The 14717-nt window shown below is 46.0% G+C and overlaps 1 long non-coding RNA gene across 1 annotated transcript; it reads left to right on the top strand.

Moving 5' to 3' along the window:
• Nucleotides 1-5929: 5929 nt before the first annotated feature.
• LOC142930099 (uncharacterized) lies at nt 5930-14445 on the top strand. Its single transcript, XR_012946063.1, has 2 exons — nt 5930-7578; nt 13836-14445. It is a non-coding gene; the product is annotated as an uncharacterized LOC142930099 (long non-coding RNA).
• The last annotated feature ends 272 nt before the right edge of the window (nt 14446-14717 follow it).

The raw sequence follows: 14717 nt of genomic DNA, 5'->3' as shown, positions 1-14717 counted from the left end.
TAACGTGATGGTTTTGATCGGCTTCTCAGGGGGTTGTTTTTCCATGGTTGGAGAACTTTGGAGTAATCTTATTCTAGTTCCGATATGTGCGTTATGTGTGCGTTGGTGTATTGTCTCCTTGCTCAACTCTTTGTGTTAAGTAGACGCCAAGGAGGGGCGTTTCTTGTAGCAAAAATTAGTTGGTTCCCTGCTGAGCGATGAGTCGTGTGTGTGTGTGGGCGTGTCATACACACGGCGCCCTCGCTCTCTCTTGGCGATGCTGCAGGCCTGTCTTCTGCTGGATGAGCTGAGTCGGCACGACGCTTTTCTTTGAAGGTGCCCGATTGCGCTCGCAGCTCGGCTACTGCTGCTGGTCCTGTGCGATGCTCGCTTAGTCGATGCTTGGCGCTTTTCCGCCCTTTCTCCAGGTTGATTGCTTGTCGTTACTCGTCACTCTTTCTCTCTTGCTGCAGCTGCTAGTGGGAGCTGGCATTCAATGTAGAATAAAACTTTCAGCGATACTTTGTCTGTCAGCGCCGAACTCGTAATCGGTGACACATCGCTACTCTGCAAGCCTCGCCATCCTGTGTCGATTGTGGGGCCCACCCCCGGAGCTTGCCGCAGCAAGACTCAATTTCCGTTGACTTCGTAGACTCGTGGCTTCTGCCGATGCAGCTCCCTATCGGGGGAAGATTCCCGGAGCCTGCCACTTGCAGAACTGAATTGTGTGTGTTGTGTCCCTGCTTATATCTAAAATTCTCTCCCCTTGGCTTGCCTTCTCACAAATGACCGGAATTCCTTTGATTTCACTCTCAGCTTGTGGGAGCAGTTGTTTGTCCGGTGTACGTTGTGTGTGTGTGTGTTCTGATTTATTAAGCAATCTGTTAAGTCTCATCAAGGCCTGGTTCCTGTCCCCCTCCTCAAGCCATCTCGCCAACTGTGGAAACAGATGCTTTCAATTGTGCCTAAGTGTGTTTTTCTAGTTTTCCAACTTCTGCAATGATTAATCTGGAAGAGGGAGGGGTTCCTTTTGCCCGGTTGCGTTCTCCCCCCCTCTTCCCTCGCCGTTGGAGGTGTTACATTTTCTTGTCTCTCACAAAGAGGGGCGCCGTCTCGTGAAGTGTGACTTCCCGTTACCATGTTTTATGTTCACTCTTGTGGGTTGTGAGTTGAGAGAAAAATAAACATGATTTTCCACCCCTTATCTTAGTGTGTATCCCTTTTTGCGGTGTTGACTCTTTAAGTGACTCAAGGCATATTTTGAGCAGTGTTTACAGTACGCCTGGTTTAGAATTTCTTCGTGGTGTTTGATATCTCAAGGGGAGGCGCCCTCCCTGCATGTGTGATTTATTGCTACCACGTCCTTCTGGAAGACAAAGGCGGATGGGAGGCTCTGATTCTATGGAATACATATTATCTTGGTCGTGTGTTATTGACCTGTTTCGCATTGTATTTCTTCTGGATGACCCTCTGTCTAATACTTTGTAATTATTAATTGGTTTATGTTTAACCAAGATTTGTGATCTACCATAGTTGTTACGTCAGGTATTCTGATGGCTTTATTAAGCTTTGTTCTTTGTCCATGTCACCAGGGATCTGTGCTTCTTATTCTCGAGTTATATTTTAATATCCTGAGGTTGGAGATATAACTAAGTTTTTACTTAAGCTTTCGTGATTGCCAGAACTCATATTCCTTAGTTCTTTAGGTAAAGTCACATAGATAGAAAGATACAATAAAAAACAATATATATGGTGAATAAGATTAAAATAAGGTAAGTAATAAATAAAAGTCACTATTCTCGACCTTTGTCTGGTTCGTAATCTGGGTGAGTGTGTTGGTAGTCTAGGATGTAGACTTATTCTTGTCGCGAAGTTTCAAACTTTACCGTTAACTAAAATAAACTACTAAAAAAGTTGTCTGTTCGGTTCTCGCCGCCCGGGAAGAATTGTGGCGCCTATTGTTTGTACGTGCTTTGTGGCGGTCTTTGAAGCCGTGTAGAGATTTCCCCAGAATATCATTAGCAACCCCCCCCTCTCCCCCTTTTGCACCGGTTTTTATTTATTTATTAAATTTTATGGCTACTTCCTTGCCTGGTGTAGCTTGTGGGAGGCAGCTGCTGTTTGAGGGGAGGGTGTTTGTGTCGCCCCCTTTTTGCCCCAAGCGACACCCTGATTTATTATTATTAAAAAACAAATATTGGCAGAATTATTCTTAATATCAATATTTGGAAAAAAGGCCTATATATACAACACACCACAAAATACAAAATAGAAGTTCCTGTTCAGTACCATGGCAGAAATAGGGATACTGACCCGAATCGTCAATTGGTGCCATATATTGTACTCGCCACCCCTGCACAACGGTCTCCACCAACGGAATCATTTCAAGAAGGTTCACACTCACGCATGGAATTCTCCCTCCTGAGCGTGCTATCCATAGAGGCCCTGGCTGAGAAGACTATAAAAAGCATAGAGATCAAAGTGCTGTCCTGTGGGAATTGAGTAAATCAAATACATCTCTATGCAGACAATATAATATTAACCATCACCGAGCCTGTAACCTCAATCCCTGCCCTCCTGAAGGAGATTAAGGAATATGGAGAAATGGCAGGATATAAGCTAAATGTAAACAAATCATAACTAATTACCATCTCCCAGACTCTCAAGGCCTCCCAATTAAATTCTGCCCCTTCAAATGGTGCCTTCAGAGGATTAAATATCTCGGAGTCATTATTCCGAGTCGGCTGAGTGAGCTTTTTAAGGTGAACTTCTCCCATCTACCCCAATAGATCCAAACTTCCCTGGCAGTGTGGAATCATATCCCATTGTCTCTTCCTAACAGGGTGCACTTGATTACAATGTTGACCCTCCCAAATATATTGCACCACCTGAGAATGATTCCAACCCAGAAAATGACGGGACCAGTTCATGTATCAACGTCCTTGGCCGTGCTTTGCTTGCTCGAGACTGACATCTTGGGGAAGATGCCCCTAATAATTTTGATTGATCAAGGTTGCCTTGAGTTGCCATCGGGCCGTCAAATGGCCTTTTTGCTTTCTCCCACTCGAATGGGCATGGCCACACTACTGTACAAGCGCTTGCGAGTAAGACCGTAAAGATTCCCCCCGGTGTGAAAATGTTCGTTTCTTTATGATTGCGCAAGCCGCTAGACCAGGAGGCGACTGCGGGAAAAATTCTCCTAGGACCCTCAAACAAAGCCATTCGGAAGTTGACGTTGGTAGGCACCCAGACTCTGGTTATCCAATGACCAGGAACCGTTCATTCAAGTCCTGAATGCAGGGTTGGACACGTCTGTCATTCAGGAGGGCACCGTGCTAGCCCACACATCACCCGCGCTTCATGAGGGAAACACCGATAGCGGTAAGGGGGCCGTTTCAAATACGAAGCCGCAACAGGTTTCTGATGGATACATTTCCGAAAATTCTGATTTTTCTGAGTCCCAGAGGTGGGAGTTGAGGGCGCTTTTGCGTGAATTCTCCAATGTATTTAGCAAGGGCAAATTTAACATCAGCCGCACTACGCTTTTGAGTCACCACATCGATACGGGCGACGCCACTCCCATCCGGCAGAACCCCTATCGGCTGAGCCCAAGACAGCCTTTCATACACCACAAGTCTTATTTGAAATTAATCGGCTTCCGATGGGTCTTCATTCCACGCTGGCTATGTTCCAGCGATTGATAGAACTGGTTCTAGCTGGCCTGCAGTGGTTATCGTGCCTGATATGTCTCGATGATGTTATCGTTTTTAGCCGTACGTTTGAAGAACATCTGGAACGGTTACGTGCTGTCATTCTTAAAATGCGTGCGGCGAACCTCAAATTTAAGCCGAAGAAGTGTCATCTGCTCCAAAAAATTGACATCAGCCGCTCGGCAGTTGTATTGGTTATTGGCTGAACCTGGTCTTCATTATGCTTGCGGGTGTTGTTACACGGTGAGTGTGGGAGCTGCTGGTGCTGGAGGGGGTCCAAAGTTTCCGTGTGTTACTGCGTTTTGTTTTTTTCTCTCTCTCTTCCCTTTTCTCTCTTCCTTTTTTTGCCTATTGTTGTTATGTACTTCCATCCTCTTCCCCCATTAGTTACTGTATATTCTGTATATAGTGTATATGTTGTATAGATGGGTGGGGTATTTGTTTGTTGCGGAACACTAAGGTGTTGTTCGTTTTGTTCTTTTGTTGAAGGGGGAGTTGACAGCCGGGACTGCTGAGTGCTACAAAGGTGGGGGGGGGGGGGGGTTGATGTAGTGACATCGCGGGAAGTCACTGTGCAGTGCCGGCCCTAGAGAGGCACTGTGTGTGGTGTAACCACATCACGGATACCACAAAAGTGTGGGTCTAGTACTGGCCTTAGAGGGGCCCGGTGAGCGCTGATGGATAGCGCTAGATGGCACCATGCTTGGCGTGCAGTGCCAACCCTACAAGACAAGGTGTGGGAGTGCTGACCATAGGAATGAGGTTACTAGAGGGCATGGCACTCTGGTTGACCCGAGAGGACACGTGACCAGTTAAGTCTACAAAGGGGCCCAAGTGGTGGCTAGGTTTGGTCACGTGGTTAGCATCCAGATCCTTCCCGAGGATTTTGGAAGGTGGTCATGGCCAAGTGTAGAGCCAGCCACGCCGCAGAGAATATAATCTGGGTCCCCAGAGGGACCGGCGTTGTTGTTCATCCTTGAATAAACCTTTGTCTACGTTCTACGTTCTCCGTTCTCAGTTCAATGAGTCTCCAATACGTGGACCTGGACCCGAGCTGTGGTCCCGGTCCGTAGTAGCTCGGTACGTTGTAATTAGTTTAGTTAGCCTGGTGGTCACCACCATAGGTTGTTATTCTGTTAAGGGGTAGTTATCCCGTGTGTTGGAGTTAAATACATGTGTTGCCTCCAAGTCTATGTCTGCGACTCAGTTGAACTCACTCCAAGTCTATTACATCAATAATACGTGACTAAGTTTGATAGTATTATGTAATTTTTTTTAATTGCGCGTTCTCAATTTACAATGTAGTTATCTTGTTAGCCTCACGTATAATTCAGATGAGCTTAATTGTAATTTCTAAGTCTTTTTCGTATGTATTTAAGTACAGTGCACGTGTAGTGGGCTCACTTGAAAGACACACTGATTCAGGAGGCAACACATTTATTCTATGACCACAATGGGGTAACGACACAAACGCGTCAGGTCAGTCGGCACACTGCCTGACCCAAGTTGCTGAGCATGAAGACCGAAGAGAAGACGTAGCAAGGCGGGTTCCATTGCAGCAAACAGCCCTGATGCAGCCCCGGGACCCCCCTTTCATACCCCTCAGCGGGGCCCCGCTCTGCCCTCGGACACGATTTCATCCAGAACTTACTAGAAGGTTCTGGATCGCCTTCCACGTGTCCCCTGCCTGGCTCTGCCCTCGGCCACGCCCCCTTCTGGAACTCACTAGAAGGTACTGGGTCCTACAACACGTGTCCCCTCTGTCACCTTTGGCCTACATGCCATCACGTGCCCCTGCGGCCAATCGGGCTGCTACATCCTCAACTGCCCCCTACTCTGCCAGCCCCAGAGACGTCTACCATGACATATACTCTGCTGGCAGAGGGCTACTATACCCACTATTCTTCTCTCTGTCGGTAGATGGCACTAGGTGCCGTAGTGACCCATTATATGTCACTACACATGTAATGGACACCCACTGTGAACCAGTTAACTACACGGAACATTTATTCGGTTGGTTGGCATTATATATTATATTTTGTTCAGTCATCTTCGCGCAGAATATATACACGTGTGCAATATGAGTTTAATGTGTGAAATTATTCACGTCAATTATGTTGCCATATTTAGATAGGTGGAAGATTGAGGCATCATACCACGATTGAGCCATTTAATGTCTGTACGCTCTTCGTTAATAAAATATAAGTGTATGCTTGCAGTTTAAATTCTTCATCATCATCATCGGACATGTTTAATCCACTGCTCGATGGATACTGATTTAATTACCAGCTAATGCTCACACACTTGTGTGGTGACGTGGAATGAGTCACTGGAGCGCGTGCCGCTGGGAGATTGGTAGACAATGGCATTAGGACTATCAGCCCGTTCTACCAGTTGCAGCTGTGGGCAAAGCATGAAGCCATCTGAAGGATCCAGAGGGGTGCAGGGCCGAGGGTGGAGCCTGGTCACGCTTTTCAGGATATAAGGCGAGCTCCAACTCACAGTCGGGGCAGCTGCGATCTGGAATGGAATTCGTCGTGCTGTCGTAATTGTGATCGTCACCCTCTTCAAGCTGTGGGTTTGGCAGCATGTTGGCTGTCCCGACCCGGTGTGTGGTTATCCCCTAAGGCTCTGAAGGTCGGAATGAAAGAGATAGAGTACTTCCTATTAGTGTCTGTGAACTAGAACACAACATTTGATGTCAGGCGTGTTAACGAATTTTTTATTTATATTTTAGGGTTGTTATGAATTTTTTCTTCGAATCCTTGAGGGGGAAATAGACTATGCTGAAACACGTGAAGAGGAAGGCTCTCACCCGCATACCCTCGGGCAAGGAGGATTCCCGGGCAGGGCTGGCCACCGGGACCCCTTGTGGGGGGCCCCGGAGTGGTGATCCCGGCGGGGCAGCGAGCAAAGGGCGACGGCTCTGCGCCGCTGCCGGCTGAAGGGGGGCTGCGGGCAATCGGCAAGCGCATCGTGGGGCGGCTTTCCACAGTGTCGACCCTGGTGGGGCAGCTGGGCAGGGAACAGCCGAAGGAAGGGGCTGTGGCTCGGGGGTGGCGAGCGGGCGACTCCGCCATCACTGCCGACCGAGGGCATGAATTGGGTCCCTTTAACCTGCCGCCGACAGCTCATCCGGGGGCACCTTCCCTCGCGCAGCGGCTGCCGCTTCTCAATTAATTTTCGGCTGCGGGGGGGTGATTGGGCGGCCTTCCAGCGGCGGTTCTCCACCACTTGCGAGCTCGCAGGGTGGTCCGATGTGGAGGCGCTACTTATTCTTCCCACCACACTGGATAAGAGCCTTGGTGGCGGTTTTTTTTACATTCCGGAGGTGAACAGAACGAAGCTGCGTCAAGCGTACTCCCAGTTGGCGGCAATTTTTGATCTGCCGTCCAACGCGCGGCAGACATTCGTAATACAGAGTCGGGGGGAGACAGAGACGCCCCGCGCTTTCTGCAGCGCACTGCTGTCGCTGGCCAAGGATGCGTACCCAAAGATGGAGCGGGCAGGACTGGATTCTCTGGTGCTTGAGAAAATGTTGACGCTGGCTCAGGAAATTAACGTTTGTTTGCCGGCCACAGAGGAGGATGACCTGTCCTCGATTCAGGTAGCCCATTGCATCCAGGCCCACTGTAACCTGCGATGACGTGCTGGGGTGAGGGCAGGGGCTGGATTTCCGGGAGAAAAGGGCAACCAGGCGCTCCGAGCGTCTCCCTGGGTCTGCGCGTCAGGTGGTTGGAGCCTGTGGAGGACATTCGGAGTGGGACGACGATGGGACAAGCGGCGGGTGGGGGGGCCCCATTACCTCTTTCGGTTGTGGCCTACCGGGACACATCTCCAGGGGCTGCCGTGCTGATTTGGAGCAGCCTCCGCTCCTCTGGGTCCAAAGGCAGGTTGCAATAGGTCACACACCTGGCCGACACAGCCACCTCATGCATCCCATTGCAGTCGGTGTCGGGTGCACACGCCATCGCCCCTCATAGGAATACGGGGTATGAAGGTGGTGCATGATGGTGGGCAATGGACCGCACTGGCACACTGTGTCATGGCAGCGGGATCATCCACAGTATTTGGATTTGTGCAAGCTGTTGAGGTGCGAATGATCATAGATACGGGGGCATCCGCCACCATGGTTTCAGAGTTTATTTTTAGGACTCTGCCATAGATGTGGGTTGCCTGGGTCTGGTAGATAATCTGTGTGTTGCCACTAATGGTGGGAGTTTAGGCATTGTGGGCTAAATCAAGGCATCGATACGGATTGGCGATATTGAAAGGACGGGCCTGGTGTTGGTTTGAAGTTCGTTAGCGGTGCCTTGTTTATTGTGGAAGGATTTTTGGAAGCGGATGCCCCTCTGGATTTTAATTGACCAGGGTTGTGTGGAGTTACCGTCGGGGCATCGGTTGAGATTTTTGGAGTCCCCTACTGGATGGTGTATCGCTAACACTGTGGTTCAGGCCATGGTGTGTGAAACTGTTAGGGTTCCCCCGGGTGCACAGATGCTCGTACCCTTGAGCTGCGGAAACGGCTCGACCAGAAAATCACTGGGAGTGAGGTTCTTCTAACCCCTTCAAATAGAGCAGTTCGTGGGCAAATCTTTATAGGGCATCAGACCTAGTGTGGGGAGCGGTGGCGCAGCGGTTAGCACACTGTAATGAACATGGCGACCAGGGTTCGATTGTCCAACACCAGTGACAATTATCTGAGCCAGTCCTGGGCCTCCCCTCGATTAACTCAACCTCCTAATGAGTATCAATTACAATGTGTAAACAACGCCACTGGGGAGACAAAGGCGGCCAAGCATGGTGCTGGCCACACCCCATTGTGTATCGTACCAGCCTTCATAGGTGCTGGCTACAGTAGGCTTTTGGCAATATATTGTATTTTAATTAACGATTTGGCACGTTGTTTACGTGACATACCTTACTGGCTGTCGGGTGGTGGAGGGTTGCGACGCATCTATACTTATGGGATCTAATCCTAAAACCTGTATTAACATGTTAAGCTGTGTTCAACCACCACACTACAGGTCTCAACAACACTCACTGGTTCGCTCAATCACGATTATATTATTGCGTATGGAGGCAATAAAGGGTGTCAATTGAATAGTGTACCAAAAAAAAGTTTAACAGTTGTATTGCTATATTCTTGGTTCTTTCGGTAAAGTCACGTGGTTTTCACACCTGATGATTGTTGTGTTGCAGTCGAAACGTCGTGAATTTTATTGTTTTATATTTTTTTATTGTTTCCCTTCTACGTGACTTTACCGAAAGAACCAAGAATATGAATCCCTGCAGTCACGAAAGCTTTAAATCAAAGTTGTATTGCTATTTGAGATACTGAGAAATTTTATCTGAATACAACTAAAGTGTTAACTAGAATCACAAAATAGACGCTTCATACCAACACAATGCACCTAAATGGTCAAGAATATCCCATTTTTTTCAAACTTGTATATACGTTCACCTTGTTATTCTAACCTTCTATTCACAACTAAGCAACGACCAGACATCAACTTTAATTACTAAATTTGGTCACGTGCATACGTGTGCTGATAACGTGACGCACATCGTCTTAAGGACCCGGGTCAGGAAGTTTCTGTTAACGCCGACAATGGTATCTGCAGCGAAACGTCGAATATAAAATTGGAGATTTTGCTCGCTTTTTAACATTTCGGCTATTGCTGAAGTGCCAAATCAATTGGCATGTTTTCCCAAGTGACAACTTGAAGTGATTGGCTCTGTCGGTTGGAGGGTTATACTGAACATTGTCCTCTTACCTACCAAGAGTATAATGACATTTTCGGCACTTCTTGACTCGAGTGCTCACTCGCCACGTCATGGAGGCCGTGATGGCGTGGAGAAGGCCGTGGTGGCGGGAAGGATGCCGTGATAAACTCGCTCATCTTACACCGACTCACTCGCACATCAATCACTCGCACAACCACAGACCCATTCACTCATCATACACTCACTCACACTACCACTGACTCACACACATCATACACTGGGAGTGTCATGCTGCCAGCTATGGCTGCAACTTTGGTCGTACATGTTATAGTATCGTAATACTATTGCATGTTCACCAGCTCACTCCTTGTTTAAAAAATGTTGCTGTGAAGGTCTGGCTCTCAGATTAACTCTCCCAAATAACATATATTGGTAGTGTCCTGATATAGACCGCCTAGTGGGAAGGATGTTGAAGCTGCATCTGCAGAGCTTTTTGGAGGCCTCCCTAAAGGTGAAATAGTTTTAGTGGGTGATCTAAATTGGAATTTGCTAAACCCGCTGGCCGTGGCCACAATTTTGCAGATGAATTTAACCTGTTTCAATTAATAAATGTCCCCACAAGACCCAACCTAAAAAATCTGGTACAGTCATCTCTGCTTGACGTCCTATTGACAAATGCCCCTCACAATTTCACACTGACTGGTGTTCTGGGTAAAAACCTTAGTGATCACTCCTCCATTTTTGGGGTGAGATCATCAGCCAGACCCGAAGCACTCGGACACTTCAGCACTCGGGCATTTACTAATGATGTGCTTCACTCGGATATTGACAAGGTCTGTGATATCCCCAACCTAACTACGGCTTGGGAGACCTTCAGGTACACGTTTCTCCAAATTCTTAACAAACATGCTCCGTTGGTTAGATTTAAAACTAAAGGCAACCACCCACCATGGTTTGATCCTTTGATTACAAAGCTCATCAAAACTAGGGACAAGGCTTGGACATGTGCTCAGAAAACTACTTTGGTCAATGACTGGCTAAAATACAGGATTTTAAGGAATAGATGCGTCCAAAAAAATGCCTACTTTTCCTCCTGGAATCGCATGGAAATGCCAGGATTTCCTGGAAAACAATCAAATGTATCGAAAAGGCATCCAATACAGATAATCTGCCCGTTGAGCTTAACGGAAATGGGGAATATTTTTCAGATCCCCCAAAAAATAGTTGACAATTTTAACCTTCATTTTTCTGAAGCTGGTAATCTTTTTGATAATGTATTAGGGGTCACCCCTGCTCATGCAAATTCATACACCCCTGTCCAAACATTAAACGACTTTAGTTTCCAGCAAATCCACGAAAGTATTGTTCTGAAACAACTGTCCTACCTCAAAGGGTCTTCCTCTACCGGAGCAGATAGTATTCCCATCTTTGCTCTACTAACTGTTGGTCACCTAATATACAAACCTATAGCCCATATTTTCAACCTGTCCATCATATAAGCATCAGTTGCTCTAGAATGGAAACATTCCTATGTCCGTCCACTTCACAAAGAGGGCCCTAAAGATGATCCAAATAACTACCGACCTATCTCAATTTTGTCCCCGTTCATGAAAATTTTTGAAAAATTATTGAACTACCAAATTAGCAGTTTCCTGTCCACCAACAATCTACTACATCTAAAACAATCTGGGTTCTGAAAAAAATACAGAACCACATCTACTCCATTAGACTCTCTGAATCACATTTACAGTAGCCTTGATACTAAGCAGTAATGTGCCTGTCTTTTTCTTGACCTGTCCAAAGCTTTTGATACAGTAGACCACAACACCCTGCTAAGTAAACTAAGTTGCCTCTGTTTTTCCGAAAACGCAGTAAAATGGTTACAAAATTACCTCTTCTCGCACCCAAACTGTATTCACAGATGGTTGGAGGTCAATCGGCGTTAAGATAACAAAAGGGGTTCCACAGGGTTCCATCCTTGGCCCCCTTTTGTTCTCTCTTCATGTCAATGACTTGGGCACTGACCTGGATCATTCCAGGGTAAATCTTTTTGAAAATTACACGCTACTAATTACTGCTGGCCGCTCTCCGGATGACGTGATTGCTAAGCTACAGGGTGATTTCAACAAACTACAACATCAGCTAGTTGCTCTTAAACTAGTCCTGAATACCTCCAAAACCAAGGTGCTATGCTTCTCACCAGGACTAAAGCTGGAAGTTATTTTTCCCCAATTACAGTCCTTAAATAATTATCAAATAGAGCAAGTCAAGATCTATAAGTATCTTGGTCATCCTAGATTCAAAACTTAATTTTGAAGATCGCATTGATTATATTGGTAAAAAGACGAAAATATAAATTGGTTTTCTGTATCGACACAAGCACTGCTTCTCCCCCAATGTTCCGTTTTGCATTGATAAAAGCTAACATACTGCCTCTACTTGATTTACTGTGACATCGTGTAAAAATCAGCCCCAAGTACTGAAGCTTGATTCCATCTATCACTCGGCCTTAAGATTTACATTGCACTGCCCATATAGGACTCACCACTGATCTCTACATTGGGTCAAACTTAACATCTCTTAATGTTCGACGGCTTGTGCAACAGATCTTATTTATTCACGATGTACTTACACAAAATTCTGCAGACTACCTACTGGATCTCCTCTCTGTTTCAAAGAACAAATTTGACCTCAGGTCTTCGCTCATTTACCAGCTTCACATTCCCTATTGCCGTACAAAAACTGGAGGAAGGGCCTTTGCTATTGATGCCCCCAGGGTCTGGAATGCTATTGCCAATAAACTGCAACTTGAATCGCTACCAATGAGATCTTCTCTCAACACTGCTCTAGAGGAGTTGTACACCCCTAGCTGCCACTGCTATTCATTAGCGTAAAATAAAATGTTTCGCTCCAGATGACTACTGCAAAGTATTATCTGTATTTTGATTTAGCGTGCTGATCTTAAAGGTGCATTGAAAAAAATAGATACTCCGACTGATGCTTATGTTGTGGAGTAACTCATGCAGCCAGCTGTGGCTCTAGGGTTTGGTGTTGCATGTTATTCATGTAGTTTATTGTTACAAATTCGGTCAGTCCCTATGATCACTGTTACATTGCAATTATGGCTTTATTTTTTGGTTATTTCAAAAACGTTTTTTGGTTTGGACATGTTTGTAGTACGGAGTTAGACTGGTGGCCTTAATCTAAGTTTTCTTGTTGTTAGACTTGCATCCCACTGGGATTTTTTGCACACAGCCTTGGTGTACGATGCTTTTTCAAGAATATTTTGCTGTTTTTTCCTGGATTTTCTGTTTGCACAGTCACTTAAGAATTTTCTTGTTCGTTTTTTTTTGTTTTTTGTTGCGGTTGCACCCGATTTCAAGAGCCAAATGGCTCACAGGGCTATACCAAATAAATAATGTATATCGTTAATACTGGTAGGAACCTCCTGGTGACACCAGCCCACAGGGGATCATTGTGACCGTCCGTCGTGCATACAAAAATGGGAGGGGCTGGGTGGGGAGGGGCTGGTCACCCCGTGGTGCCCTTATAAAACTCAACGTTTAACCTACTCACGCCGACTTGTGCCTGCCCTCATAGTCGGGCATATTTGCGGAATACACCACGCCGCCGTTGACCCTGGCCATTGACCGAGCAACCCAACGTTCCTACCAGCTCCCTCTGCTGCAATGTGTTTTGTTAAATTTGAATCACAGTTCCTATGGTTACTGTTCTTACATTGTTTTTATAGGTTTATTTTGATTTCGAAAACATGGTTTAAGCCATGTTTCTTGTGGAAGTGCGGAGTTGGCCTGATAACTTAAATCTAAATTGTCTTATGGTTGTTGTTCTTTGACTTGCATTACACTGAGATTTTTGCACACAGCGTTGTAATACCGTTTTCTTTTCTGGAAGATTTGCTGTTTTATCCAGGATGTTTCTGTTGCGTATCGTCGATTTAAGATGTTCTCTGTTCATATTGTTTGTGCTTGCACCCGACTCAAGAGCCGCATGGCTCACAGGGATATACCAATAATAAATGAAACTTGAAACGAGCCCTGTGCTCATACGACTGGAATCATGACCCCGTTGTCCCCCACTGTCACGCCCGCGTGTCTGCCCTGGGCCATATTTGCGCCTCTGACTCGACCATCATTGCTAGCGTCACGATCGCTTTCTTTATAAAACGTGCGAAAAACTAAATATCAAATGAATTTTCCCATTGATTTAATGCAAAAAAAATCGGGATGCGTTTTGGACATATCAACTCCACTCCTTACCTAAAAATATACACCTATATCACTTTTCACAATGCAAAAGTACCCGTAAGGGTTTTTTTACCTTTGCAGGGAATTCACCAAAATATTTGCATGTTGAATTGACTGGAGGTGATGTGGAGTCTTTGCTGTTGCCCTGCAGGGACACCGTGGCGCTGTAGTGGACGGATGATGCAGCCTCCACGGTGCTTCTCGTTTGATCTGGCGGGTGCCGTATGGAATTTCGTTCACGCGAAAATTAGATTTTGTTCATCTAAAAGTGTCAATAATTTGTCAATTGCATGAACGTGACATTTTGTAAAATCGAACGTTCGTAAATAGATACATGAAGCAGGCCACTGTTGTATATGCCCCCCTTTCCATCTTAATATTAACAAGTAATTTTTCGATACATATAGAAACATATTTCTATTGTTTTTATTTTAATAATGAATAAAAACACCAAACCAGGCCTCGGCATGGCATGTGGAGGTCATATTTACCTTGACCCACTAACACGATTTTGACGTTCAGAGCCCTCCCAGGGTCGGAGGGAGCAGATAGAGCGCAGAGCCCAGCGGGTTGCAAGGGGCTGACGTAAACACAAAGCCAGGGTCACTGGGAGGTTGCGTTAGCCTAGATCTAGTTAAGTCAAAAAAGCTAATTGGTTCTGCATTACTATTAAAGTAACTTAAAATCGGAATTTAACGACAGGGTAGGCTAAAGTTATTTATCTTCACACCCACTTCAATTGAACCCTGCCACAAGCTATGTCAATGTAACCATCACCCGTCTATTAATTTCATATGAAATGTATTTACATTTTAATAATTTCTATACGACTTGACCCGAAGCCTAAGTCAACATGAATGCTCTAATCCACCCATACGCAAATAATAAGCAGGGTTAAAGCAAGAGTAGAGAGGAAAAGAAATGCAAGCGCACAGCAAAACTGCAACGTAAGCAAAGGGCGATGTTAAACCCAAGGTCGGAGAGAAAGGGAGATCCCGGCCGTCTTTGTATCCCCGCAGCGCGGGGTAGGAGT

Source organism: Petromyzon marinus, chromosome 36 (assembly GCF_048934315.1).
Source record: "Petromyzon marinus isolate PM22_M1 ecotype Great Lakes invasive population chromosome 36, UKy_Petmar_22M1.pri1.0, whole genome shotgun sequence".
NCBI lineage: Eukaryota > Metazoa > Chordata > Hyperoartia > Petromyzontiformes > Petromyzontidae > Petromyzon > Petromyzon marinus.
Note: the sequence above shows the minus strand (reverse complement) of the source record. Positions and strands in the feature narration are given on the sequence as shown.